The sequence below is a fragment of the Platalea leucorodia genome (assembly GCF_965183815.1).
Source record: "Platalea leucorodia genome assembly, chromosome: 3".
Taxonomy (NCBI): Eukaryota; Metazoa; Chordata; class Aves; order Pelecaniformes; family Threskiornithidae; genus Platalea; species Platalea leucorodia.
This window is the reverse complement of record NC_138825.1, coordinates 1,251,585-1,261,772: the sequence shown is the minus strand read 5'-3', so window position 1 is coordinate 1,261,772 and position 10,188 is coordinate 1,251,585. Positions and strand designations below refer to the sequence as shown.

At 48.9% G+C, this 10,188-nt stretch overlaps 1 long non-coding RNA gene across 1 annotated transcript; it reads left to right on the top strand.

Annotated features, from left to right (window-relative positions):
* Window positions 1–5,865: 5,865 nt before the first annotated feature.
* On the top strand, window positions 5,866–7,482 carry LOC309587861. The gene is made up of 2 exons (XR_014227611.1): window positions 5,866–6,273; window positions 6,491–7,482. It is a non-coding gene; the product is annotated as an uncharacterized lncRNA (long non-coding RNA).
* The last annotated feature ends 2,706 nt before the right edge of the window (window positions 7,483–10,188 follow it).

Sequence of the window (10,188 nt, the reverse complement as noted above, 5' to 3'; positions counted from 1 at the left end):
ATAGGAACTAACTTAAGGGTCTGAACTTTGGTGGGGTAAATCTGGGCTTAGAAGAAGCACAAACAGGGTCTTACATCTCCCAGCAGTGCTGTTCCTGCAGGACGAGCCGCTGTTTCTCACCGGTGACCCCGTATTGCTGTCACTTATCACGTAAAATTATTTTAAACAGCCGACGGACGGGGCAAGTCACTGTGTGGGCTGCCAAGTACTTAAACACACAAATCTTGTTTCCAAGACAAATCACAGATAAATTTCCTCCTTGGAAGCATTTTTTAAGTGCAGGTTTTAATCTTCAAATTTTAACAGCTTGTAAAAAAATGTTGGATGATGATTGTAATTCCTCGAGGTAATGTAAAATAAATTCCTCCATTAAAAAAAAAAAAAATCTGGAAGAGGCAGACTTCACTGCAAAATATTATGCTATTTACCTTTCTTTTCTATACTTCTGTCACACAAATTTGAACCTAGATCCAATAATTATCAGGCTGCTGGCCAGATATTAGAAAGCATTCACACTTATGTAAAAACAAGACTAGTGTAGGAAAGACAGAATAAAAATACTTTGAATAAAAATAAGTGGTGCAGACTCAACTTGCTTAGACTCGTAGAGGCCGAGAGGCAAATCTAGCCCGGCAGACAGCTCCCACCAAGGAGTGCATGCTTCCACCATGAATTTGGTTTTCAACCCTGATTATTTTGTTTGTATTCAGGGAATGTTTCTATTGTCCAGACACAGCTCTAGGGGCGGAGAGAACGAGCAGCAATATGAGTGATCCATGCTAAAATGTCAGGATAATATTCCTGTATCTTAGCACAAGGGAATGGTGTTTGCTTTTACTTTATCGGAAACCTGGTCTGCTCAACAGTTCTCACCCAGAGGAGTTGGGAGAGAAGATGAAGTGCAGGCTCCTGTCCAATTTAGTCTCTCTTTCATAAGGGTTGAGTGAATTGCTGCCCGAGTTGGCAGCGCCGTTGCGCCGGCTTGCACCGGCGTGTCAATCTTTGCGGAGCCGCCCCAGGAGGGATTCTCCCAACGCGCCTTCGGCACGCCGGCGGCTGCGCAGCTCCAGGCTGGGTTTCACGCTACCCTCTGCCGCCGGTCTTATTTCTCAAGCTGGAGGAGATGAACTTGATTCTCCAAACGTCCCGGGTGCTCCACTTTGGGGGTGAACACTACCCCGTGGCTTCCTAGAGCAGAAGACTGAACCCTGTCTCCCCTCATCCCCGATGAGCATCCCGATTGCTGGGGTGGGGAGAGGGAAGGAAAGGCGTCTTATTCACTCTCTGTGCGTCGTTAATTCTTTTCTGCACAGTTCCAACAGGAGGGTTGAAACGGTTGGGAGGTGGCCCAGAGGTGTCTGAATCCTCTCGGGCCGAGGAAGACGCCGAACCCGGGTGCCCCACGCGTGAAGCAAGCGCTCCAGACGCAGGGCTGTCGTAATAAAGCAGGGCGCAACTGTTCAAGCCAAAACACAGCAAAGGCCAGGAAAGAGCTGCAGCCTGGGAACCCAGATTTTATCGGAGCGAAGGCTTTGATCGTGGTAAGACCAGGAAAAGGGGAGAAGCTGGGGAGCGTTTCTGCCAGCCAGGTCACTCCGCAGCGAACACGAGTTCTGCTCCTGCAGCACCGCGCCGTCAGAAGTTGGCAAACGCTTGCCCAAGGTCAGCCGGGACACCTGCAGCAAAGCAAGGAATGGAAGCGTCATTCCCAAATCCCAAGCCGATTGCTGGGCTGCCTCGTCCTCTCTGGAGCGCAGGGGGTAGCTCCCCACGCACACCACCACCTGCTTGGCATAAGGGCGTTTGCGATTTTGGCTGTTCCCGGACGCATTAGAGATAAGCGAAGCCGGGGTACATTTTTAGAGGCCCCAAACCTTTCCCTGGCACGGCAAGACGAGCCCTCGTCGTGCCTCTCCCCTGGACGGCCATCCTTTCCTTGCGGCTCCGCCAGAGGATGCTGCAGACTTTGGAAAGAGCGGCCCGGACTGCAGCCCAGCTCATCCTTTCCAGTATCCAGAGATCTGCATCCAGTTTCTCGCTGACATAACCTCGGCCTCCTCACATGCAAGACGAAACGATTTTAACGCGCTCGCAATCAGAGGAACGAACCCTAGGGCTTTGCTGGGGATCACCACCAGCTCCCGCTGGCCTTTCCCCACCGGCTGGCAGGCTCGGTCCCGCGGCAGCACGCCGGTGCGCTGGTAGCATTGCCAGATTTGCAGGCAGGGAGCGCCTGCCAGACCTACAGAGGGTAGGAGCAGGTCTGCGAAGGGTGTCCTTACCCAGTCTGGGCTGGGCTGCCCCTTTGCCAGGGAGAAAGGAAAAAAAGATGGGTTAACTAGTTAAGGAGCCTGGAATGAAAATATTCTGGGAAGGACAGGAAAAGGCCGATTTGAATAGTTTCCCTGGCGGACAAATTCATCCCCCATGCTGTTCCACTGACTGTCACATCGGGAGGAATCCGACCGCGCGGTCTGCATAGCCTTTGAGGAGGAGAGGGCTTCAAAATGTGTTTTTCCCCAGTTTGGAGCTGCTGAAACTGAAGCTTTTCTGAATGGGAGCCAAGCCACCACTCAGCAAACCTTAGTGTTGTCCCCAAAACGGAGACAGAGTTTTCAGCATAGTCTAAAAATGCAAATTCCAGACAAAATCCTAATGAAAAACAAACAGCAGGCTCTCGGTCTATGTGTCAGTGGCGCACACTGCTTAGCCTCTAATGCTATTCTGCATAATACGTTTTGGCATATGATTTTGCTACAAATCAAACATACCATATATACTTCCCCCTTATGCTGCTAATATTTTAAGTCTCAAGAAGCAGGAGTTATATATATTCCAGAACAAAATTCCAAGATCTTGGTGTCACTTGAAAAACACATGAATTGATAAAAGTTCTTATGTGTGTGTTTTTTTTTTTTCCTTAAAAAGGAGATATTACAATACTAAGGAGAAACAAAATTTAATTCTCAGCAAGGTGCAGTTTCTTTCACTGGGGGGAGACTGGCCACTGGAGCAAACGGTGGCTTCTTCATCTCCAGATGATTTCCAGCGCCCTTCCAGAAGGAAAGCTTTAGGTAGCCACAGCTGCACTCAGTAGCTGGATGACGTATGGTTGGTGGTAAATGACATCAGGCTAGATGGACTAACTAAGGACTAACTAAGTCCTCCCTGGCTTTAAAAAAAATAAAATCTATGAATGTATAAATTATGTAGATTGTGCAAGATCTACGATCTTCTCCAAGCCTATGTTAGGTGACTGGGTTCAACGGGGTGGTTAAATCATGATCCCTCCCTGCCTGAGGCTTGGCTCCACCACGAGGACTCGGGGCTTTACAAAGCCAACATCATTAACATCTGCCTTAGCCTGGTACCAAGGCGATGCATAATTATTTGCTAAGTTGTCACTTGGAAAACGTAACAGTTTGTCACTTTTCTGATATCGGACTATCGGGTAGTTAAGTGCGCATTCCTGCTATGATGGGGCTTGCTTTAACCAATGCAGTAAACCATTTTGGGTGCTGCTGCGTAGGAAGAAACTGCCAAACGATCCCTGGTTTTGTGCAGGGGTGGTGGAGAGAGGTCTGGTGTGCTGGGAAAAGCTCTTTTCAACACTTCTCCTTCCCTCATCCTATTGAGCCGACAGTTTTGGTATCAACTTCGTGTTGCTGATGGGGGGACGCATCCGCAGCCTGTACAGGTCCCTGGAAGGGCTCCCACCGAGGCCAAGGGCCCTGGGCAAGACCCTTACTGGAGCAGATCTCTCGGAAATGAACTTGGAGCCAGGTCAGCATCACCCGATTGGCATTAGGGCGCCTGCGATTCTGGCTCTCGCCTGGGGATTACTGCTGCAGAGCGGCGCGTTTCCCATCTACTTTTTCTTTGTAGCTCATTCCTGCGCTGAGGCCTTTGCGATAGGATCTATCCCCCAGCTTCGCCGGGTGCTGCTTTTGAGTTAATTCACCACGATCCTGGCGCCGTGCTCCTGACAAGCGGCCTGTTAGGTCGGTGGGAAACCAAATGGAAGAGGTGCATCAGCGGACGGGTTCCCTTTGATTACCAAATAAATCCCCTGCACAGCTCGTTTGTTACCTGCCCTTGTTTATGACGCATATTTAAGCTGTTGGCACATTGTAAACTTCTGTTTCTCCCTGTGCCTTCCAGAGATGCAAAATATTTTAACCCGTGCTAAACTATAGGCATCAAAAATTGCCTTTGGAAGCGTGTGATTTTCTGTCACGTGCCAGGAAATACTGATGGTCTGATGCAGCTCTGGAAAGCTCAGACAAACTTTCCCTCTGTATGCAAACCTGTTTTTAACTCCATAACTCTTCACATTTCCAGTCAAGCCCATATTCAAATAGTTTTCCGAGTCTAGGGGTTTGTGAAAGATTATAAAGATCTTGTTTCTCTGTCAAGAATCTAGAAAGCAGGTGGATGATGTTTAGTCTCTGGCTAACAGACACTGCTGATATCTGCAGGATGCTCGTGCTTTTGCCTCCTGGAAACAAACTGCCTCCCATTTAGTTACAGGCACTTAAATATATAAAAAATATGCAATCAGCAGAGAGAAAAAAAAAAAAGCATTTTTTCCTCTCCTACATAAGGCCAAATGGATTGCAGAGGATCACAGAGAATAAATTAATATTAGCACCTTGCTCCCAGCCAAAAGAAATAAAGCAAAAACCCCAAAGTTATTCTTAATGGCAAGAAAACAGCCATTTCTTGCTGGATTTACCGTCCTAGCCTTGCACTGCTAATGTTATCATCCTTTATTTTGACCAAGGCTATTAAAATAGCTGCCAATTTAATGAGGGTGATGCCAGACAAACTCCACCTGATCCCCAGCTGTCAGCTGATGAGAATTCCAAAGAAAAGAAGTTCAAATACGTTGGACGAGGGCTCTTTTGCAATAACTAGCTGCATTTTCCCTTGTTCTCCAGAAAGCAGCCTTGCCTTGCAAGACCCCAAACTGGCTGGAATCGGTGCAAAACCCCTCCTGCGAAGCCCAGTCAAGCAGCAAAGCATCCCTGGTGCCCGCAGGCTACACCTGGCATCAAAATCCCCGCTGTGCGCCAACGTGGATCCCTAAAAGCTTGGCTGCTGCCTGGGACCAGGCGACTGCAGGGCAAACCAAGACCTATAGGTACCTTCCCACAGCTCTTCCTCAACCGAGAGTTTTCTACTGCAAGAACAGAAAAAAAAAACCCCACCAATAACCCCAAAACTGTACCTCTTTCCTTGCCTCAGACCGCAATTCAGGATTGTAATGATAATGCAGCCATTAATTTAGCCAAGGACTCAATTCATGTTGCCATACCCATCTCAGCTGTGGCACAAGCCAGCCCACCGTGCTTCACATATGTTCACATACATATCCCGAAAGAACAGACTCACCCCCAGAAGGGTCTGGCCCCTCCGTGTCATCTTAGGGAAGCCCCTTGACTTTTGGACACCTGAATTAGCTTATACTATTTTTTTTTGTAATAGGTACACATCTCCTGTCTTCACAGCAATAATATATTATTTCCCCCCCAGTGATTGTTTTCCCCAGTGATGGGCCCTCATCATGATCCGAGAATCCAAATTATTTGGCAAAAGATGAGAATTTAGGGTTTGCATCTGGTCGCTCGCTCTGGAGGGGTGGAAGCAATGTCCTGGACCTGGAACGTCTTCAGGGAGCTATGATCTGGCTCTGAGCTTTTTGATGTGGGCGTATTTGTACCTCCAACCACGATTGCTTGTTCCCCGCCTGCGATGAGAGAACACCCTTTTTATCACCAGAGTGGGCGTGGAGCCTTCGCCTGCGGTGAGTAAACATGCAAAAACATTTCTCCATGCCTAGAGAAATAAACACCTAGCAAAATATTTTTGGAAATTTCACCATTAGTCATCGTCCGCATGTTCGTGAAGGTCGGAGCCCAGCCGCGCAGCTTGGGTCACGGGGAGCGATCCCGGAGGCTGCGGCCGCAGCCCGCGGGTTTTGTACATTAGCGTGCCCCTGGTTTTCCAGCATGGATGCTGGTCTGATTTCCTACATCGGTCGGCAGCAGCTTTGGGGAGCAAGCCATCACAGCAAACACCTTGGCTGGAGCTGGTGGACTGACTCCATTGGTCAGCGGGCATTTGCATGAATTTGCATGCATGTAAATTGCCCAGCTGTTGAATCCCCGTGAGGATGGGCCGAAGGTACAGCTGCCTGAAAATATACACCTGCAGGGCACCCTGCAGCCTGAAACCAAAGCGTGCACCGGAGGACTTGCCGAGGCACAGCAGGTATGAACTTCAACTACTAAAAGCACCTGAAACATCATCTGGAGGCTGCTCTGGGTTGCGTGCAGCTCCCTCCAAAGCAGGCGGCAGCCCTTCTGTGGTGGGTGCCCGAAATACTGGGTGGGCAATCCCTGGTTAACTACCAGGTTAGCTGAGCTCCGGCCACTTTGTCCTGGAGGTGGTCTGAGAAAAATTTCCTCTTTTTTTTTTTTACCGTGAGGGTGGTCAAACGCTGGAGCAGGCTGCCGAGAGAGACTGTGCAGTCTCCATCCTTGGATATACTCAAAAACCATCCGGACATGGTCCTGGCACACCCATAAGATACAGCCTGAAAGCCCCAATTTTTATTGACGTGAGATATCTTTGAATCAGATCTGTCATCTCAGCTGCAACTGGAGGTCAGAAGAACTTGCTGTCAGACTTGGAGAATGCTCTTCCTGCTCGTAAACCTGCAGATAAACGGGTTCTCACATTGCTTCTTGCTTCAGAGAGACAATTTTGTGGCAAATTACAGCGGCACTGCAAAGGCGGCAACGGGAACTCTTGGCAACGAATTGCTGTTTCATGCAGTGGCTGCTCACGAAGCACGTCATGTTTACCAGCGCCGGACTGGGAACGAAGCCTGCCTTTTAAATACGTGATTCACATAGATACAGCAATACCTTTCCAGCCTCTGTTTTTGTTTTCAACAATTTATCAAATTATCTGTCAAGTCTAACTCCAGAGGGTTTGTAATTTGCAGTATCTCCTCTGATAGTACCAAGAGCTCTTGCTACAGCGCTGAGCATAATTACCCACCAGATATCAAACAGAAAAGAGACATGAAAACTTCTTTAGACTGCTTAAATAATGTTGGCTTTATGTTTCCTGTAGGGGTAATAAGATAACAGACGAGTATAAATGGAAGCGTATGACGCATTTAGTCTAGCTGCAATACTTCACTAGCGTGAAAACCTGACTCAGGTTTCCTGGGTGCAGAATCAGCCCACTGCAGTTTTCTCATCTGCCTTCATCTTTTATTCCGTCTTTGTAGGCTGCTTCCAGCTGTCCTGCCCGGGGAAGGGCCATGCCGAGGTCTGTCCTTGTCACCGCCAACAGAAAATGCCGATGGGACATCGTGATCTCCGCGCGGTCCGCGGTGAGCTTCAGTTTCTGTGCAATTGGAATGTTCAGGCTCATTAAAAACACAATTAATCCCCTTTTAACCATCAATATTTGTTCCCAGCATGGTCATTAAACACAGAAAAGGAGGAGGGAAGTTCTGTGCTGGAAGCTAACAAATCGGTTATTTTTGGACTCCTCCCAGAGAGTTTTGCTTTTCCCCTTAAGCCCTCCTTGCCCTCTCCAGTCCCCAAGGCTCCATGTTTGGATGGGAAATAATTCATTATCTCGCTCATAGAATAACAGCGGAGAGGAGTAAAGGAAATAAATGAGAACGTCGTTGTGCTCGACGAGGAGGTGGGCCCAGCCCTCCTGGGAGGGAGGGAACGGGCAGACTCGATCCTTCGCTCCAGCCGTGGGGACATCTCACTTCTGCAGGGACATCTCACTTCTGCAGGAGCTCTCAGTGTAGATCGGACCGTTTGCTCTTGCAGGTATCAGTGATGATAAAAACAGGAGCAATACCGAGATGACCAGCTTTCCTGAATTGCAAGAAAAGCTTAAAAAACCAACCCCAAACAACTGGGGAAGGCAGCTCGGGCATGCCAAAAGGCTCGCCTGCGTGGGAGATGGAGAGTTCAGTGCCGTGGATGCAGGCTGCTCCCCACCTCGGTCCCAGGGCAGGTCTGGAGCGGGTTTAAATTGCACAGTACAGGCATAGCTTAAGAATCTTGGGGCTCTGACGGCGCAAGCGGGAAGACGGCAACGGGCATTTCCATCGGCCTCTTGCGGGCAGGGCACCCATTTGTGGGTTAAAAGAGCGGGTTGGGGAGGGGACCTCTGGCTGTTTGGCTCTCCGAGCTCTGCTTTCCTTTTACCTCTTTTCCCGTTGTTTTTACAGCTTGTATCCTTGGCTATAGGACTGCTTATCTTCCAGGTCAGCAAACGGCCCTTGCCTCGCCAAGGGCTTGCTCCACGCTACCCCTGCTTGCCAGCCGTCCGTGGGGTCGCACTGCCCGAGCGTATGAATAATTAATAAAAAGGAGGATTGATCTGTCTAAGGAGATTAGCAGTGGGTCAGTGAAACCCCGTGTAGTCTGTGCCGGAGTTAATGGACTGAGCCGGCAGAAGGACAGCTTGAACTGAAGACTGGTTTTTACATCTGTTTTTGTCGAGCTACGGCTTGCTTTGTAAATCATGAAAGTAAAAATTAATCCATGTCTAAGGCGAGGGGCTTTATTAACTTCAGGTGGAGGAGGAGGAGAAGGGTCACAGAGTTTTTCCACCAAGGTCGCCATAATTTACTAGCTTTGTGCTTATTTCAAATAATTGCGTAGTGCTACATCTCAGGGATGGTTTTCATTGCTGGAAGCAGGACCAAGCATAAGCTCAGCTGAGACCTCCTGCTCTCCACTGCAGAACGATGGCCACCTTGCTCTTCAAATATACAAAATAAACATACAGAAACGTTTCCAGACAAATAACTGATATTTTTTTTTAAAGAATGTTTCCCCAACTACCATGTAAAAATTAATATTCCTAAATAGCGATAGGGCTAGTAAGAGGCCGGACACCCTTCGGTATAGCAGCGGTGACTTTTGTTCAGGCCATGAGCTCTTTGTTAAAAGCATCTGCTTTTACTTCAGGATATTTAATGACTGTAGAGCGCCAGAAACGCACAAATTCAAGAGCTGTAGAAATGCCAGAGTGGAGAAAATAAAAATATTCCTTCGGGCAGAGTTTGAGTTTACAAAGTTTTACTTCACCTTAATTAAAATCCCAGAACATTGTGCACCGATGGGCTTTTGCATTCTCATTTCATTACTCTTTATATGATTATAAACTTGTATTGCAGAGAAATGAGAAAACAATGTTGCTGCAAACACGCTTTTGCAGGAATTTTAATGCAAACCTAAACTTTTTATACCTGAAGGAGAAATTGTGCCATGTATACGTGGCTCTGCTCGGCTTCCCCGGGTCGCAAGTGGGGCTGAGCCTGTCTGTCCGAGATCAGGATTTGTCCAAAGATGCCGCGCTGAAGCGGCTGCCCGAACAAGGCAGCACCCGGCTATTCGCAAACACTTTGGGAAAGCCTTAGGTTGAGCAGGAACTTAAGGCAGCTTGCGTATGCTGAGCTTTGCAAGGCAGGAGTCCAGCAGCAGGGATGCAGAGCAGCCCAGGCAGCTGGGCACGGGGCTGGAGACTGCTCCGAGTGAGGCTGAGTTTACTGGGATGGGCACAGGCAAAACGAACTCTAGTACCTAAAGGTACGGGTCTGACCTCTCCTGCGCTGAGCACCATCCTTCCATCTCCCTCACCCCAGGTAAAACGCACTCGTAGGGAAAAAGCAATTTTTCTGAACGGGAATACAAGCAAAGCAACCCTGTTTTGTGTGCATAGACTTGCTGAGCAACTGGCAACACCACCGCCGGCGTGGCTTGCTTTCTTAATCCCGAATATCAATAGAAAAAGATGTAAATTCAGTCAAGTCCCTAGATTGCGCTGGCTGGAGACTGCAAACAAACGGAGGGGAGACAATGTCAGGCAAGGGTGCGAGCGATGCTGCGACGCAGAGGGGACGGCACCGCGGGCGCACGGCGAAATGCATACAGAAAGAGTTTTACTTGAATTCCTCCGCGACGAGGCCCCTCAGGTGCAGCCCGCGGGGCGCTCCCGATGCAGTCTGGAAGGGAAACCCAGCGAGAAGCGGGGCTGAGCCCAGGCAGGCAGGGAAGGGAGGACCGCTCAGCCGTTACAGAAGTCACGGCCACGACCAGGCAGCTTCCTATCCGGGAGCTAACGCTGAATTGGAAAATG